The sequence below is a fragment of the Hyla sarda genome, unplaced genomic scaffold (genome assembly GCF_029499605.1).
Source record: "Hyla sarda isolate aHylSar1 unplaced genomic scaffold, aHylSar1.hap1 scaffold_1169, whole genome shotgun sequence".
Taxonomy (NCBI): domain Eukaryota; kingdom Metazoa; phylum Chordata; class Amphibia; order Anura; family Hylidae; genus Hyla; species Hyla sarda.
This window is the reverse complement of record NW_026607791.1, coordinates 22,202-40,274: the sequence shown is the minus strand read 5'-3', so window position 1 is coordinate 40,274 and position 18,073 is coordinate 22,202. Positions and strand designations below refer to the sequence as shown.

Here is an 18,073-nt window from a genome sequence, read left to right as displayed (position 1 = left end):
GGGCCCCTGTCTTGCTGCTTAGCAATAATGGTATGGGTTTAGGTTCTGCTGTGTGTACTGGTGGTTGACTGCCCCCCAGCCCAGAGTGTGCATGGAAAATTGTCTGGCAGCCTCCCTGACAGCAAGCAGTGATAGTGCCCATGAAGGGGACCTTGTTGGGCCCGCCCCTTTCACGGTTATCGCTTCTCGGCCTTTTGGCTAAGATCAAGTGTAGTATCTGTTCTTATCAGTTTAATATCTGATACGTCCCCTATCTGGGGACCATATATTAAATGGATTTTTGAGAACGGGGGCCGATTTCGAAGCTTGCTTCCGTCGCCCTATGCATTGACCCGATATGGCAGTATCTTCGGGTACAGTGCACCACCCCCTTACAGGGTTAAAAAGAAAGATTCCTACTTTCATTGCTACCTGCTTGCTGGCTAGCCAGCTAGCCAGCCCTGTGGGCCTTGCTGCTGCTGCTGCTGCAGCCAAAAAACAAAAGGTGGTGCTGCTGCTGCTTCTGCTTCTGCTTGTGTCTGGCCGCTGTTGGAGCGTCCAGGCACAGGACTTCTGCTGCTGCTGACTAAATGGCCTCCTTAATTGGATCATTTGAGTAGCCAGCACACCTGTGCAGGTAGGGCATGACATGATAGGCAGCTGCCTTGATAGCGGGTGGGTGCTGAATGTTCCTAATTGACAAAATAAGATTAATGCTTATGAAGAAATATAAAATCTCATCCCTTCCCCAATATCGCGCCACACCCCTACCCCTTAATTCCCTGGTTGAACTTGATGGACATATGTCTTTTTTCGACCGTACTAACTATGTAACTATGTAACATAACATGGGGGGGGGGGGGTCTCCTGGCTGTTCACACAGGTGTGTCATTGCTGTACATTGACCATGCATTGCTTCTGTGGTATTGCAAAGGCAAAGACAAATGCTTCCAGCCATCCATTGCACTAATGGATTGGTCATCAGCTGGCTGTCTATGTCCCGCATCAATATAGACCAAAGTACAGAGGGTTAGGCTATGCTATTGTGCACCTACCTGATGCATCAGAAGGTGCGAGGCCCTTGCTAAATTCTGTGCACAGACTTTGAGATCTATGCTTTAGACTGTATCTAAACCTGCTCCAACATGGACTGACATTCTGGCCTACTTTCAGCCGATGCGACTTGTCTGTCGCTGAACAGTCGCTTTTTATGTATTCAGCACCTATGTATAATGTTGTAAAAATGCTCTAGAAGCTAAAGTCGCAGAAATGTCACACATATTTGGCCTGCAACTTTCTGTGCGACAAATTCAGACAGGAAAAATCAGTATAAATCCTTAGAAAATTATCCCCCAGTGTCTCCATCTGCTGGCGGTATTGAATAAGCATTGCTGCACTGATGGGGTATGCATTAGACGAAAAAAAAGAAGAAAAAGAAGAATAATACGCCCAGAAAAGAGGCGAAAAGGAGAAAAACGTAAAAAACGTGAAAAAAAAGTAAGAGGAAGAGAAGGGAAAAAAAGGTGGAAATGGGTTTAAAAGTGATTTCGGCGGAGAATATATATATATATATATATATATATATATATATATATATACGCGCACACACACACATATATATAAACGTATTCTCCGTTGAGATATTGCAGCCGCTGCTGTGTCCAGGCCCAGGAGCCTTAGCACTGTGCTGTGATGTCACTCAATACCACTGACATCACTAGGTGTAAACAACATCTCTCCTTTGCTGTGTATGTGACTATGGAGCTGTTTGGTGATGTCGTCTATTATGGCCTTCATAGAAGCAACAGGAGATTGTTGCATCCATCTAGAACCCTCAGAACTACAGTGCTATGATGTCACTCACTTCCACAGGCCTTGCAGAGTGTAAACAACAACAACCCAGCTTTGTTGTGTATGTAACCATAGGGATTTGTGATGTCACCTAGAACCTTCACAGCAGCGACAGCTTTATGAGGAGCATCAGCACTGCTCTGCCTGAGCAGAACCATCACCGCCATAGGTTGTCAAATAACCCGGGTTTAACCCACACAGGTAAGTCCAATGGGGTGCAGGCATGTCCTCTATGCTTACAGCTTCCCGTGGGTGTTGGTTTGATACCGTTTGGGGACAGCCAAGGAGGCATCTGCAGGCAACAAAGGTAGGTGTGTGCTTGTGTGTGTGTTTCCTATGCAGATCCTAAGCCCAGTGTCACATGCAAGTAGGAGGAGTAAGAAGGGTTCCTGGCAAATCCGGGTTATGGATTGCATTTAAAAAGGCCCCGTGGGAGTGCAATGGGCCCCTGTCTTGCTGCTTAGCAATAATGGTATGGGTTTAGGTTCTGCTGTGTGTACTGGTGGTTGACTGCCCCCCAGCCCAGAGTGTGCATGGAAAATTGTCTGGCAGCCTCCCTGACAGCAAGCAGTGATAGTGCCCATGAAGGGGACCTTGTTGGGCCCGCCCCTTTCACGGTTATCGCTTCTCGGCCTTTTGGCTAAGATCAAGTGTAGTATCTGTTCTTATCAGTTTAATATCTGATATGTCCCCTATCTGGGGACCATATATTAAATGGATTTTTGAGAACGGGGGCCGATTTCGAAGCTTGCTTCCGTCGCCCTATGCATTGACCCGATATGGCAGTATCTTCGGGTACAGTGCACCACCCCCTTACAGGGTTAAAAAGAAAGATTCCTACTTTCATTGCTACCTGCTTGCTGGCTAGCCAGCTAGCCAGCCCTGTGGGCCTTGCTGCTGCTGCAGCCAAAAAACAAAAGGTGGTGCTGCTGCTGCTTCTGCTTCTGCTTGTGTCTGGCCGCTGTTGGAGCGTCCAGGCACAGGACTTCTGCTGCTGCTGACTAAATGGCCTCCTTAATTGGATCATTTGAGTAGCCAGCACACCTGTGCAGGTAGGGCATGACATGATAGGCAGCTGCCTTGATAGCGGGTGGGTGCTGAATGTTCCTAATTGACAAAATAAGATTAATGCTTATGAAGAAATATAAAATCTCATCCCTTCCCCAATATCGCGCCACACCCCTACCCCTTAATTCCCTGGTTGAACTTGATGGACATATGTCTTTTTTCGACCGTACTAACTATGTAACTATGTAACATAACATGGGGGGGGGGGTCTCCTGGCTGTTCACACAGGTGTGTCATTGCTGTACATTGACCATGCATTGCTTCTGTGGTATTGCAAAGGCAAAGACAAATGCTTCCAGCCATCCATTGCACTAATGGATTGGTCATCAGCTGGCTGTCTATGTCCCGCATCAATATAGACCAAAGTACAGAGGGTTAGGCTATGCTATTGTGCACCTACCTGATGCATCAGAAGGTGCGAGGCCCTTGCTAAATTCTGTGCACAGACTTTGAGATCTATGCTTTAGACTGTATCTAAACCTGCTCCAACATGGACTGACATTCTGGCCTACTTTCAGCCGATGCGACTTGTCTGTCGCTGAACAGTCGCTTTTTATGTATTCAGCACCTATGTATAATGTTGTAAAAATGCTCTAGAAGCTAAAGTCGCAGAAATGTCACACATATTTGGCCTGCAACTTTCTGTGCGACAAATTCAGACAGGAAAAATCAGTATAAATCCTTAGAAAATTATCCCCCAGTGTCTCCATCTGCTGGCGGTATTGAATAAGCATTGCTGCACTGATGGGGTATGCATTAGACGAAAAAAAAGAAGAAAAAGAAGAATAATACGCCCAGAAAAGAGGCGAAAAGGAGAAAAACGTAAAAAAACGTGAAAAAAAAGTAAGAGGAAGAGAAGGGAAAAAAAGGTGGAAATGGGTTTAAAAGTGATTTCAGCGGAGAAATATATATATATATATATATATATATATATATATATATATACGCGCACACACACACATATATATAAACGTATTCTCCGTTGAGATATTGCAGCCGCTGCTGTGTCCAGGCCCAGGAGCCTTAGCACTGTGCTGTGATGTCACTCAATACCACTGACATCACTAGGTGTAAACAACATCTCTCCTTTGCTGTGTATGTGACTATGGAGCTGTTTGGTGATGTCGTCTATTATGGCCTTCATAGAAGCAACAGGAGATTGTTGCATCCATCTAGAACCCTCAGAACTACAGTGCTATGATGTCACTCACTTCCACAGGCCTTGCAGAGTGTAAACAACAACAACCCAGCTTTGTTGTGTATGTAACCATAGGGATTTGTGATGTCACCTAGAACCTTCACAGCAGCGACAGCTTTATGAGGAGCATCAGCACTGCTCTGCCTGAGCAGAACCATCACCGCCATAGGTTGTCAAATAACCCGGGTTTAACCCACACAGGTAAGTCCAATGGGGTGCAGGCATGTCCTCTATGCTTACAGCTTCCCGTGGGTGTTGGTTTGATACCGTTTGGGGACAGCCAAGGAGGCATCTGCAGGCAACAAAGGTAGGTGTGTGCTTGTGTGTGTGTTTCCTATGCAGATCCTAAGCCCAGTGTCACATGCAAGTAGGAGGAGTAAGAAGGGTTCCTGGCAAATCCGGGTTATGGATTGCATTTAAAAAGGCCCCGTGGGAGTGCAATGGGCCCCTGTCTTGCTGCTTAGCAATAATGGTATGGGTTTAGGTTCTGCTGTGTGTACTGGTGGTTGACTGCCCCCCAGCCCAGAGTGTGCATGGAAAATTGTCTGGCAGCCTCCCTGACAGCAAGCAGTGATAGTGCCCATGAAGGGGACCTTGTTGGGCCCGCCCCTTTCACGGTTATCGCTTCTCGGCCTTTTGGCTAAGATCAAGTGTAGTATCTGTTCTTATCAGTTTAATATCTGATACGTCCCCTATCTGGGGACCATATATTAAATGGATTTTTGAGAACGGGGGCCGATTTCGAAGCTTGCTTCCGTCGCCCTATGCATTGACCCGATATGGCAGTATCTTCGGGTACAGTGCACCACCCCCTTACAGGGTTAAAAAGAAAGATTCCTACTTTCATTGCTACCTGCTTGCTGGCTAGCCAGCTAGCCAGCCCTGTGGGCCTTGCTGCTGCTGCTGCTGCAGCCAAAAAACAAAAGGTGGTGCTGCTGCTGCTTCTGCTTCTGCTTGTGTCTGGCCGCTGTTGGAGCGTCCAGGCACAGGACTTCTGCTGCTGCTGACTAAATGGCCTCCTTAATTGGATCATTTGAGTAGCCAGCACACCTGTGCAGGTAGGGCATGACATGATAGGCAGCTGCCTTGATAGCGGGTGGGTGCTGAATGTTCCTAATTGACAAAATAAGATTAATGCTTATGAAGAAATATAAAATCTCATCCCTTCCCCAATATCGCGCCACACCCCTACCCCTTAATTCCCTGGTTGAACTTGATGGACATATGTCTTTTTTCGACCGTACTAACTATGTAACTATGTAACATAACATGGGGGGGGGGGTCTCCTGGCTGTTCACACAGGTGTGTCATTGCTGTACATTGACCATGCATTGCTTCTGTGGTATTGCAAAGGCAAAGACAAATGCTTCCAGCCATCCATTGCACTAATGGATTGGTCATCAGCTGGCTGTCTATGTCCCGCATCAATATAGACCAAAGTACAGAGGGTTAGGCTATGCTATTGTGCACCTACCTGATGCATCAGAAGGTGCGAGGCCCTTGCTAAATTCTGTGCACAGACTTTGAGATCTATGCTTTAGACTGTATCTAAACCTGCTCCAACATGGACTGACATTCTGGCCTACTTTCAGCCGATGCGACTTGTCTGTCGCTGAACAGTCGCTTTTTATGTATTCAGCACCTATGTATAATGTTGTAAAAATGCTCTAGAAGCTAAAGTCGCAGAAATGTCACACATATTTGGCCTGCAACTTTCTGTGCGACAAATTCAGACAGGAAAAATCAGTATAAATCCTTAGAAAATTATCCCCCAGTGTCTCCATCTGCTGGCGGTATTGAATAAGCATTGCTGCACTGATGGGGTATGCATTAGACGAAAAAAAAGAAGAAAAAGAAGAATAATACGCCCAGAAAAGAGGCGAAAAGGAGAAAAACGTAAAAAAACGTGAAAAAAAAGTAAGAGGAAGAGAAGGGAAAAAAAGGTGGAAATGGGTTTAAAAGTGATTTCGGCGGAGAAATATATATATATATATATATATATATATATATATATATATATATATATACGCGCACACACACACATATATATAAACGTATTCTCCGTTGAGATATTGCAGCCGCTGCTGTGTCCAGGCCCAGGAGCCTTAGCACTGTGCTGTGATGTCACTCAATACCACTGACATCACTAGGTGTAAACAACATCTCTCCTTTGCTGTGTATGTGACTATGGAGCTGTTTGGTGATGTCGTCTATTATGGCCTTCATAGAAGCAACAGGAGATTGTTGCATCCATCTAGAACCCTCAGAACTACAGTGCTATGATGTCACTCACTTCCACAGGCCTTGCAGAGTGTAAACAACAACAACCCAGCTTTGTTGTGTATGTAACCATAGGGATTTGTGATGTCACCTAGAACCTTCACAGCAGCGACAGCTTTATGAGGAGCATCAGCACTGCTCTGCCTGAGCAGAACCATCACCGCCATAGGTTGTCAAATAACCCGGGTTTAACCCACACAGGTAAGTCCAATGGGGTGCAGGCATGTCCTCTATGCTTACAGCTTCCCGTGGGTGTTGGTTTGATACCGTTTGGGGACAGCCAAGGAGGCATCTGCAGGCAACAAAGGTAGGTGTGTGCTTGTGTGTGTGTTTCCTATGCAGATCCTAAGCCCAGTGTCACATGCAAGTAGGAGGAGTAAGAAGGGTTCCTGGCAAATCCGGGTTATGGATTGCATTTAAAAAGGCCCCGTGGGAGTGCAATGGGCCCCTGTCTTGCTGCTTAGCAATAATGGTATGGGTTTAGGTTCTGCTGTGTGTACTGGTGGTTGACTGCCCCCCAGCCCAGAGTGTGCATGGAAAATTGTCTGGCAGCCTCCCTGACAGCAAGCAGTGATAGTGCCCATGAAGGGGACCTTGTTGGGCCCGCCCCTTTCACGGTTATCGCTTCTCGGCCTTTTGGCTAAGATCAAGTGTAGTATCTGTTCTTATCAGTTTAATATCTGATACGTCCCCTATCTGGGGACCATATATTAAATGGATTTTTGAGAACGGGGGCCGATTTCGAAGCTTGCTTCCGTCGCCCTATGCATTGACCCGATATGGCAGTATCTTCGGGTACAGTGCACCACCCCCTTACAGGGTTAAAAAGAAAGATTCCTACTTTCATTGCTACCTGCTTGCTGGCTAGCCAGCTAGCCAGCCCTGTGGGCCTTGCTGCTGCTGCTGCTGCAGCCAAAAAACAAAAGGTGGTGCTGCTGCTGCTTCTGCTTCTGCTTGTGTCTGGCCGCTGTTGGAGCGTCCAGGCACAGGACTTCTGCTGCTGCTGACTAAATGGCCTCCTTAATTGGATCATTTGAGTAGCCAGCACACCTGTGCAGGTAGGGCATGACATGATAGGCAGCTGCCTTGATAGCGGGTGGGTGCTGAATGTTCCTAATTGACAAAATAAGATTAATGCTTATGAAGAAATATAAAATCTCATCCCTTCCCCAATATCGCGCCACACCCCTACCCCTTAATTCCCTGGTTGAACTTGATGGACATATGTCTTTTTTCGACCGTACTAACTATGTAACTATGTAACATAACATGGGGGGGGGGGTCTCCTGGCTGTTCACACAGGTGTGTCATTGCTGTACATTGACCATGCATTGCTTCTGTGGTATTGCAAAGGCAAAGACAAATGCTTCCAGCCATCCATTGCACTAATGGATTGGTCATCAGCTGGCTGTCTATGTCCCGCATCAATATAGACCAAAGTACAGAGGGTTAGGCTATGCTATTGTGCACCTACCTGATGCATCAGAAGGTGCGAGGCCCTTGCTAAATTCTGTGCACAGACTTTGAGATCTATGCTTTAGACTGTATCTAAACCTGCTCCAACATGGACTGACATTCTGGCCTACTTTCAGCCGATGCGACTTGTCTGTCGCTGAACAGTCGCTTTTTATGTATTCAGCACCTATGTATAATGTTGTAAAAATGCTCTAGAAGCTAAAGTCGCAGAAATGTCACACATATTTGGCCTGCAACTTTCTGTGCGACAAATTCAGACAGGAAAAATCAGTATAAATCCTTAGAAAATTATCCCCCAGTGTCTCCATCTGCTGGCGGTATTGAATAAGCATTGCTGCACTGATGGGGTATGCATTAGACGAAAAAAAAGAAGAAAAAGAAGAATAATACGCCCAGAAAAGAGGCGAAAAGGAGAAAAACGTAAAAAAACGTGAAAAAAAAGTAAGAGGAAGAGAAGGGAAAAAAAGGTGGAAATGGGTTTAAAAGTGATTTCGGCGGAGAATATATATATATATATATATATATATATATATATATATATATATATACGCGCACACACACACATATATATAAACGTATTCTCCGTTGAGATATTGCAGCCGCTGCTGTGTCCAGGCCCAGGAGCCTTAGCACTGTGCTGTGATGTCACTCAATACCACTGACATCACTAGGTGTAAACAACATCTCTCCTTTGCTGTGTATGTGACTATGGAGCTGTTTGGTGATGTCGTCTATTATGGCCTTCATAGAAGCAACAGGAGATTGTTGCATCCATCTAGAACCCTCAGAACTACAGTGCTATGATGTCACTCACTTCCACAGGCCTTGCAGAGTGTAAACAACAACAACCCAGCTTTGTTGTGTATGTAACCATAGGGATTTGTGATGTCACCTAGAACCTTCACAGCAGCGACAGCTTTATGAGGAGCATCAGCACTGCTCTGCCTGAGCAGAACCATCACCGCCATAGGTTGTCAAATAACCCGGGTTTAACCCACACAGGTAAGTCCAATGGGGTGCAGGCATGTCCTCTATGCTTACAGCTTCCCGTGGGTGTTGGTTTGATACCGTTTGGGGACAGCCAAGGAGGCATCTGCAGGCAACAAAGGTAGGTGTGTGCTTGTGTGTGTGTTTCCTATGCAGATCCTAAGCCCAGTGTCACATGCAAGTAGGAGGAGTAAGAAGGGTTCCTGGCAAATCCGGGTTATGGATTGCATTTAAAAAGGCCCCGTGGGAGTGCAATGGGCCCCTGTCTTGCTGCTTAGCAATAATGGTATGGGTTTAGGTTCTGCTGTGTGTACTGGTGGTTGACTGCCCCCCAGCCCAGAGTGTGCATGGAAAATTGTCTGGCAGCCTCCCTGACAGCAAGCAGTGATAGTGCCCATGAAGGGGACCTTGTTGGGCCCGCCCCTTTCACGGTTATCGCTTCTCGGCCTTTTGGCTAAGATCAAGTGTAGTATCTGTTCTTATCAGTTTAATATCTGATACGTCCCCTATCTGGGGACCATATATTAAATGGATTTTTGAGAACGGGGGCCGATTTCGAAGCTTGCTTCCGTCGCCCTATGCATTGACCCGATATGGCAGTATCTTCGGGTACAGTGCACCACCCCCTTACAGGGTTAAAAAGAAAGATTCCTACTTTCATTGCTACCTGCTTGCTGGCTAGCCAGCTAGCCAGCCCTGTGGGCCTTGCTGCTGCTGCTGCTGCAGCCAAAAAACAAAAGGTGGTGCTGCTGCTGCTTCTGCTTGTGTCTGGCCGCTGTTGGAGCGTCCAGGCACAGGACTTCTGCTGCTGCTGACTAAATGGCCTCCTTAATTGGATCATTTGAGTAGCCAGCACACCTGTGCAGGTAGGGCATGACATGATAGGCAGCTGCCTTGATAGCGGGTGGGTGCTGAATGTTCCTAATTGACAAAATAAGATTAATGCTTATGAAGAAATATAAAATCTCATCCCTTCCCCAATATCGCGCCACACCCCTACCCCTTAATTCCCTGGTTGAACTTGATGGACATATGTCTTTTTTCGACCGTACTAACTATGTAACTATGTAACATAACATGGGGGGGGGGGTCTCCTGGCTGTTCACACAGGTGTGTCATTGCTGTACATTGACCATGCATTGCTTCTGTGGTATTGCAAAGGCAAAGACAAATGCTTCCAGCCATCCATTGCACTAATGGATTGGTCATCAGCTGGCTGTCTATGTCCCGCATCAATATAGACCAAAGTACAGAGGGTTAGGCTATGCTATTGTGCACCTACCTGATGCATCAGAAGGTGCGAGGCCCTTGCTAAATTCTGTGCACAGACTTTGAGATCTATGCTTTAGACTGTATCTAAACCTGCTCCAACATGGACTGACATTCTGGCCTACTTTCAGCCGATGCGACTTGTCTGTCGCTGAACAGTCGCTTTTTATGTATTCAGCACCTATGTATAATGTTGTAAAAATGCTCTAGAAGCTAAAGTCGCAGAAATGTCACACATATTTGGCCTGCAACTTTCTGTGCGACAAATTCAGACAGGAAAAATCAGTATAAATCCTTAGAAAATTATCCCCCAGTGTCTCCATCTGCTGGCGGTATTGAATAAGCATTGCTGCACTGATGGGGTATGCATTAGACGAAAAAAAAGAAGAAAAAGAAGAATAATACGCCCAGAAAAGAGGCGAAAAGGAGAAAAACGTAAAAAAACGTGAAAAAAAAGTAAGAGGAAGAGAAGGGAAAAAAAGGTGGAAATGGGTTTAAAAGTGATTTCGGCGGAGAATATATATATATATATATATATATATATATATATATATATATATATACGCGCACACACACACATATATATAAACGTATTCTCCGTTGAGATATTGCAGCCGCTGCTGTGTCCAGGCCCAGGAGCCTTAGCACTGTGCTGTGATGTCACTCAATACCACTGACATCACTAGGTGTAAACAACATCTCTCCTTTGCTGTGTATGTGACTATGGAGCTGTTTGGTGATGTCGTCTATTATGGCCTTCATAGAAGCAACAGGAGATTGTTGCATCCATCTAGAACCCTCAGAACTACAGTGCTATGATGTCACTCACTTCCACAGGCCTTGCAGAGTGTAAACAACAACAACCCAGCTTTGTTGTGTATGTAACCATAGGGATTTGTGATGTCACCTAGAACCTTCACAGCAGCGACAGCTTTATGAGGAGCATCAGCACTGCTCTGCCTGAGCAGAACCATCACCGCCATAGGTTGTCAAATAACCCGGGTTTAACCCACACAGGTAAGTCCAATGGGGTGCAGGCATGTCCTCTATGCTTACAGCTTCCCGTGGGTGTTGGTTTGATACCGTTTGGGGACAGCCAAGGAGGCATCTGCAGGCAACAAAGGTAGGTGTGTGCTTGTGTGTGTGTTTCCTATGCAGATCCTAAGCCCAGTGTCACATGCAAGTAGGAGGAGTAAGAAGGGTTCCTGGCAAATCCGGGTTATGGATTGCATTTAAAAAGGCCCCGTGGGAGTGCAATGGGCCCCTGTCTTGCTGCTTAGCAATAATGGTATGGGTTTAGGTTCTGCTGTGTGTACTGGTGGTTGACTGCCCCCCAGCCCAGAGTGTGCATGGAAAATTGTCTGGCAGCCTCCCTGACAGCAAGCAGTGATAGTGCCCATGAAGGGGACCTTGTTGGGCCCGCCCCTTTCACGGTTATCGCTTCTCGGCCTTTTGGCTAAGATCAAGTGTAGTATCTGTTCTTATCAGTTTAATATCTGATACGTCCCCTATCTGGGGACCATATATTAAATGGATTTTTGAGAACGGGGGCCGATTTCGAAGCTTGCTTCCGTCGCCCTATGCATTGACCCGATATGGCAGTATCTTCGGGTACAGTGCACCACCCCCTTACAGGGTTAAAAAGAAAGATTCCTACTTTCATTGCTACCTGCTTGCTGGCTAGCCAGCTAGCCAGCCCTGTGGGCCTTGCTGCTGCTGCTGCTGCAGCCAAAAAACAAAAGGTGGTGCTGCTGCTGCTTCTGCTTCTGCTTGTGTCTGGCCGCTGTTGGAGCGTCCAGGCACAGGACTTCTGCTGCTGCTGACTAAATGGCCTCCTTAATTGGATCATTTGAGTAGCCAGCACACCTGTGCAGGTAGGGCATGACATGATAGGCAGCTGCCTTGATAGCGGGTGGGTGCTGAATGTTCCTAATTGACAAAATAAGATTAATGCTTATGAAGAAATATAAAATCTCATCCCTTCCCCAATATCGCGCCACACCCCTACCCCTTAATTCCCTGGTTGAACTTGATGGACATATGTCTTTTTTCGACCGTACTAACTATGTAACTATGTAACATAACATGGGGGGGGGGTCTCCTGGCTGTTCACACAGGTGTGTCATTGCTGTACATTGACCATGCATTGCTTCTGTGGTATTGCAAAGGCAAAGACAAATGCTTCCAGCCATCCATTGCACTAATGGATTGGTCATCAGCTGGCTGTCTATGTCCCGCATCAATATAGACCAAAGTACAGAGGGTTAGGCTATGCTATTGTGCACCTACCTGATGCATCAGAAGGTGCGAGGCCCTTGCTAAATTCTGTGCACAGACTTTGAGATCTATGCTTTAGACTGTATCTAAACCTGCTCCAACATGGACTGACATTCTGGCCTACTTTCAGCCGATGCGACTTGTCTGTCGCTGAACAGTCGCTTTTTATGTATTCAGCACCTATGTATAATGTTGTAAAAATGCTCTAGAAGCTAAAGTCGCAGAAATGTCACACATATTTGGCCTGCAACTTTCTGTGCGACAAATTCAGACAGGAAAAATCAGTATAAATCCTTAGAAAATTATCCCCCAGTGTCTCCATCTGCTGGCGGTATTGAATAAGCATTGCTGCACTGATGGGGTATGCATTAGACGAAAAAAAAGAAGAAAAAGAAGAAGAATACGCCCAGAAAAGAGGCGAAAAGGAGAAAAACGTAAAAAAACGTGAAAAAAAAGTAAGAGGAAGAGAAGGGAAAAAAAGGTGGAAATGGGTTTAAAAGTGATTTCGGCGGAGAAATATATATATATATATATATATATATATATATATATATATATATACGCGCACACACACACATATATATAAACGTATTCTCCGTTGAGATATTGCAGCCGCTGCTGTGTCCAGGCCCAGGAGCCTTAGCACTGTGCTGTGATGTCACTCAATACCACTGACATCACTAGGTGTAAACAACATCTCTCCTTTGCTGTGTATGTGACTATGGAGCTGTTTGGTGATGTCGTCTATTATGGCCTTCATAGAAGCAACAGGAGATTGTTGCATCCATCTAGAACCCTCAGAACTACAGTGCTATGATGTCACTCACTTCCACAGGCCTTGCAGAGTGTAAACAACAACAACCCAGCTTTGTTGTGTATGTAACCATAGGGATTTGTGATGTCACCTAGAACCTTCACAGCAGCGACAGCTTTATGAGGAGCATCAGCACTGCTCTGCCTGAGCAGAACCATCACCGCCATAGGTTGTCAAATAACCCGGGTTTAACCCACACAGGTAAGTCCAATGGGGTGCAGGCATGTCCTCTATGCTTACAGCTTCCCGTGGGTGTTGGTTTGATACCGTTTGGGGACAGCCAAGGAGGCATCTGCAGGCAACAAAGGTAGGTGTGTGCTTGTGTGTGTGTTTCCTATGCAGATCCTAAGCCCAGTGTCACATGCAAGTAGGAGGAGTAAGAAGGGTTCCTGGCAAATCCGGGTTATGGATTGCATTTAAAAAGGCCCCGTGGGAGTGCAATGGGCCCCTGTCTTGCTGCTTAGCAATAATGGTATGGGTTTAGGTTCTGCTGTGTGTACTGGTGGTTGACTGCCCCCCAGCCCAGAGTGTGCATGGAAAATTGTCTGGCAGCCTCCCTGACAGCAAGCAGTGATAGTGCCCATGAAGGGGACCTTGTTGGGCCCGCCCCTTTCACGGTTATCGCTTCTCGGCCTTTTGGCTAAGATCAAGTGTAGTATCTGTTCTTATCAGTTTAATATCTGATATGTCCCCTATCTGGGGACCATATATTAAATGGATTTTTGAGAACGGGGGCCGATTTCGAAGCTTGCTTCCGTCGCCCTATGCATTGACCCGATATGGCAGTATCTTCGGGTACAGTGCACCACCCCCTTACAGGGTTAAAAAGAAAGATTCCTACTTTCATTGCTACCTGCTTGCTGGCTAGCCAGCTAGCCAGCCCTGTGGGCCTTGCTGCTGCTGCTGCTGCAGCCAAAAAACAAAAGGTGCTGCTGCTGCTGCTTCTGCTTCTGCTTGTGTCTGGCCGCTGTTGGAGCGTCCAGGCACAGGACTTCTGCTGCTGCTGACTAAATGGCCTCCTTAATTGGATCATTTGAGTAGCCAGCACACCTGTGCAGGTAGGGCATGACATGATAGGCAGCTGCCTTGATAGCGGGTGGGTGCTGAATGTTCCTAATTGACAAAATAAGATTAATGCTTATGAAGAAATATAAAATCTCATCCCTTCCCCAATATCGCGCCACACCCCTACCCCTTAATTCCCTGGTTGAACTTGATGGACATATGTCTTTTTTCGACCGTACTATGTAACTATGTAACATAACATGGGGGGGGGGGGTCTCCTGGCTGTTCACACAGGTGTGTCATTGCTGTACATTGACCATGCATTGCTTCTGTGGTATTGCAAAGGCAAAGACAAATGCTTCCAGCCATCCATTGCACTAATGGATTGGTCATCAGCTGGCTGTCTATGTCCCGCATCAATATAGACCAAAGTACAGAGGGTTAGGCTATGCTATTGTGCACCTACCTGATGCATCAGAAGGTGCGAGGCCCTTGCTAAATTCTGTGCACAGACTTTGAGATCTATGCTTTAGACTGTATCTAAACCTGCTCCAACATGGACTGACATTCTGGCCTACTTTCAGCCGATGCGACTTGTCTGTCGCTGAACAGTCGCTTTTTATGTATTCAGCACCTATGTATAATGTTGTAAAAATGCTCTAGAAGCTAAAGTCGCAGAAATGTCACACATATTTGGCCTGCAACTTTCTGTGCGACAAATTCAGACAGGAAAAATCAGTATAAATCCTTAGAAAAAATTATCCCCCAGTGTCTCCATCTGCTGGCGGTATTGAATAAGCATTGCTGCACTGATGGGGTATGCATTAGACGAAAAAAAAGAAGAAAAAGAAGAATAATACGCCCAGAAAAGAGGCGAAAAGGAGAAAAACGTAAAAAAACGTGAAAAAAAAGTAAGAGGAAGAGAAGGGAAAAAAAGGTGGAAATGGGTTTAAAAGTGATTTCGGCGGAGAAATATATATATATATATATATATATATATATATATATATATACGCGCACACACACACATATATATAAACGTATTCTCCGTTGAGATATTGCAGCCGCTGCTGTGTCCAGGCCCAGGAGCCTTAGCACTGTGCTGTGATGTCACTCAATACCACTGACATCACTAGGTGTAAACAACATCTCTCCTTTGCTGTGTATGTGACTATGGAGCTGTTTGGTGATGTCGTCTATTATGGCCTTCATAGAAGCAACAGGAGATTGTTGCATCCATCTAGAACCCTCAGAACTACAGTGCTATGATGTCACTCACTTCCACAGGCCTTGCAGAGTGTAAACAACAACAACCCAGCTTTGTTGTGTATGTAACCATAGGGATTTGTGATGTCACCTAGAACCTTCACAGCAGCGACAGCTTTATGAGGAGCATCAGCACTGCTCTGCCTGAGCAGAACCATCACCGCCATAGGTTGTCAAATAACCCGGGTTTAACCCACACAGGTAAGTCCAATGGGGTGCAGGCATGTCCTCTATGCTTACAGCTTCCCGTGGGTGTTGGTTTGATACCGTTTGGGGACAGCCAAGGAGGCATCTGCAGGCAACAAAGGTAGGTGTGTGCTTGTGTGTGTGTTTCCTATGCAGATCCTAAGCCCAGTGTCACATGCAAGTAGGAGGAGTAAGAAGGGTTCCTGGCAAATCCGGGTTATGGATTGCATTTAAAAAGGCCCCGTGGGAGTGCAATGGGCCCCTGTCTTGCTGCTTAGCAATAATGGTATGGGTTTAGGTTCTGCTGTGTGTACTGGTGGTTGACTGCCCCCCAGCCCAGAGTGTGCATGGAAAATTGTCTGGCAGCCTCCCTGACAGCAAGCAGTGATAGTGCCCATGAAGGGGACCTTGTTGGGCCCGCCCCTTTCACGGTTATCGCTTCTCGGCCTTTTGGCTAAGATCAAGTGTAGTATCTGTTCTTATCAGTTTAATATCTGATACGTCCCCTATCTGGGGACCATATATTAAATGGATTTTTGAGAACGGGGGCCGATTTCGAAGCTTGCTTCCGTCGCCCTATGCATTGACCCGATATGGCAGTATCTTCGGGTACAGTGCACCACCCCCTTACAGGGTTAAAAAGAAAGATTCCTACTTTCATTGCTACCTGCTTGCTGGCTAGCCAGCTAGCCAGCCCTGTGGGCCTTGCTGCTGCTGCTGCTGCAGCCAAAAAACAAAAGGTGGTGCTGCTGCTGCTTCTGCTTCTGCTTGTGTCTGGCCGCTGTTGGAGCGTCCAGGCACAGGACTTCTGCTGCTGCTGACTAAATGGCCTCCTTAATTGGATCATTTGAGTAGCCAGCACACCTGTGCAGGTAGGGCATGACATGATAGGCAGCTGCCTTGATAGCGGGTGGGTGCTGAATGTTCCTAATTGACAAAATAAGATTAATGCTTATGAAGAAATATAAAATCTCATCCCTTCCCCAATATCGCGCCACACCCCTACCCCTTAATTCCCTGGTTGAACTTGATGGACATATGTCTTTTTTCGACCGTACTAACTATGTAACTATGTAACATAACATGGGGGGGGGGGTCTCCTGGCTGTTCACACAGGTGTGTCATTGCTGTACATTGACCATGCATTGCTTCTGTGGTATTGCAAAGGCAAAGACAAATGCTTCCAGCCATCCATTGCACTAATGGATTGGTCATCAGCTGGCTGTCTATGTCCCGCATCAATATAGACCAAAGTACAGAGGGTTAGGCTATGCTATTGTGCACCTACCTGATGCATCAGAAGGTGCGAGGCCCTTGCTAAATTCTGTGCACAGACTTTGAGATCTATGCTTTAGACTGTATCTAAACCTGCTCCAACATGGACTGACATTCTGGCCTACTTTCAGCCGATGCGACTTGTCTGTCGCTGAACAGTCGCTTTTTATGTATTCAGCACCTATGTATAATGTTGTAAAAATGCTCTAGAAGCTAAAGTCGCAGAAATGTCACACATATTTGGCCTGCAACTTTCTGTGCGACAAATTCAGACAGGAAAAATCAGTATAAATCCTTAGAAAATTATCCCCCAGTGTCTCCATCTGCTGGCGGTATTGAATAAGCATTGCTGCACTGATGGGGTATGCATTAGACGAAAAAAAAGAAGAAAAAGAAGAAGAATACGCCCAGAAAAGAGGCGAAAAGGAGAAAAACGTAAAAAAACGTGAAAAAAAAGTAAGAGGAAGAGAAGGGAAAAAAAGGTGGAAATGGGTTTAAAAGTGATTTCGGCGGAGAAATATATATATATATATATATATATATATATATATATATATATATACGCGCACACACACACATATATATAAACGTATTCTCCGTTGAGATATTGCAGCCGCTGCTGTGTCCAGGCCCAGGAGCCTTAGCACTGTGCTGTGATGTCACTCAATACCACTGACATCACTAGGTGTAAACAACATCTCTCCTTTGCTGTGTATGTGACTATGGAGCTGTTTGGTGATGTCGTCTATTATGGCCTTCATAGAAGCAACAGGAGATTGTTGCATCCATCTAGAACCCTCAGAACTACAGTGCTATGATGTCACTCACTTCCACAGGCCTTGCAGAGTGTAAACAACAACAACCCAGCTTTGTTGTGTATGTAACCATAGGGATTTGTGATGTCACCTAGAACCTTCACAGCAGCGACAGCTTTATGAGGAGCATCAGCACTGCTCTGCCTGAGCAGAACCATCACCGCCATAGGTTGTCAAATAACCCGGGTTTAACCCACACAGGTAAGTCCAATGGGGTGCAGGCATGTCCTCTATGCTTACAGCTTCCCGTGGGTGTTGGTTTGATACCGTTTGGGGACAGCCAAGGAGGCATCTGCAGGCAACAAAGGTAGGTGTGTGCTTGTGTGT

At 46.0% G+C, this 18,073-nt stretch overlaps 8 non-coding genes across 8 annotated transcripts; all 8 read left to right on the top strand.

Moving 5' to 3' along the window:
- The first annotated feature begins 178 nt into the window (after positions 1-178).
- LOC130302536 (U2 spliceosomal RNA) lies at positions 179-369 on the top strand. Its single transcript, XR_008852733.1, has one exon. It is a non-coding gene; the product is annotated as a U2 spliceosomal RNA (small nuclear RNA).
- A 2,081-nt stretch (positions 370-2,450) lies between these two features.
- LOC130302556 (U2 spliceosomal RNA) lies at positions 2,451-2,641 on the top strand. Its single transcript, XR_008852754.1, has one exon. It is a non-coding gene; the product is annotated as a U2 spliceosomal RNA (small nuclear RNA).
- Positions 2,642-4,716: 2,075 nt separating this feature from the next.
- LOC130302535 (U2 spliceosomal RNA) lies at positions 4,717-4,907 on the top strand. Its single transcript, XR_008852732.1, has one exon. It is a non-coding gene; the product is annotated as a U2 spliceosomal RNA (small nuclear RNA).
- Positions 4,908-6,996: 2,089 nt separating this feature from the next.
- Positions 6,997-7,187, top strand: LOC130302533 (U2 spliceosomal RNA). The gene has a single exon (XR_008852730.1). It is a non-coding gene; the product is annotated as a U2 spliceosomal RNA (small nuclear RNA).
- A 2,086-nt stretch (positions 7,188-9,273) lies between these two features.
- On the top strand, positions 9,274-9,464 carry LOC130302531 (U2 spliceosomal RNA). Its single transcript, XR_008852729.1, has one exon. It is a non-coding gene; the product is annotated as a U2 spliceosomal RNA (small nuclear RNA).
- A 2,080-nt stretch (positions 9,465-11,544) lies between these two features.
- On the top strand, positions 11,545-11,735 carry LOC130302530 (U2 spliceosomal RNA). The gene has a single exon (XR_008852728.1). It is a non-coding gene; the product is annotated as a U2 spliceosomal RNA (small nuclear RNA).
- Positions 11,736-13,819: 2,084 nt separating this feature from the next.
- Positions 13,820-14,010, top strand: LOC130302545 (U2 spliceosomal RNA). Its single transcript, XR_008852742.1, has one exon. It is a non-coding gene; the product is annotated as a U2 spliceosomal RNA (small nuclear RNA).
- A 2,080-nt stretch (positions 14,011-16,090) lies between these two features.
- On the top strand, positions 16,091-16,281 carry LOC130302529 (U2 spliceosomal RNA). Its single transcript, XR_008852727.1, has one exon. It is a non-coding gene; the product is annotated as a U2 spliceosomal RNA (small nuclear RNA).
- The last annotated feature ends 1,792 nt before the right edge of the window (positions 16,282-18,073 follow it).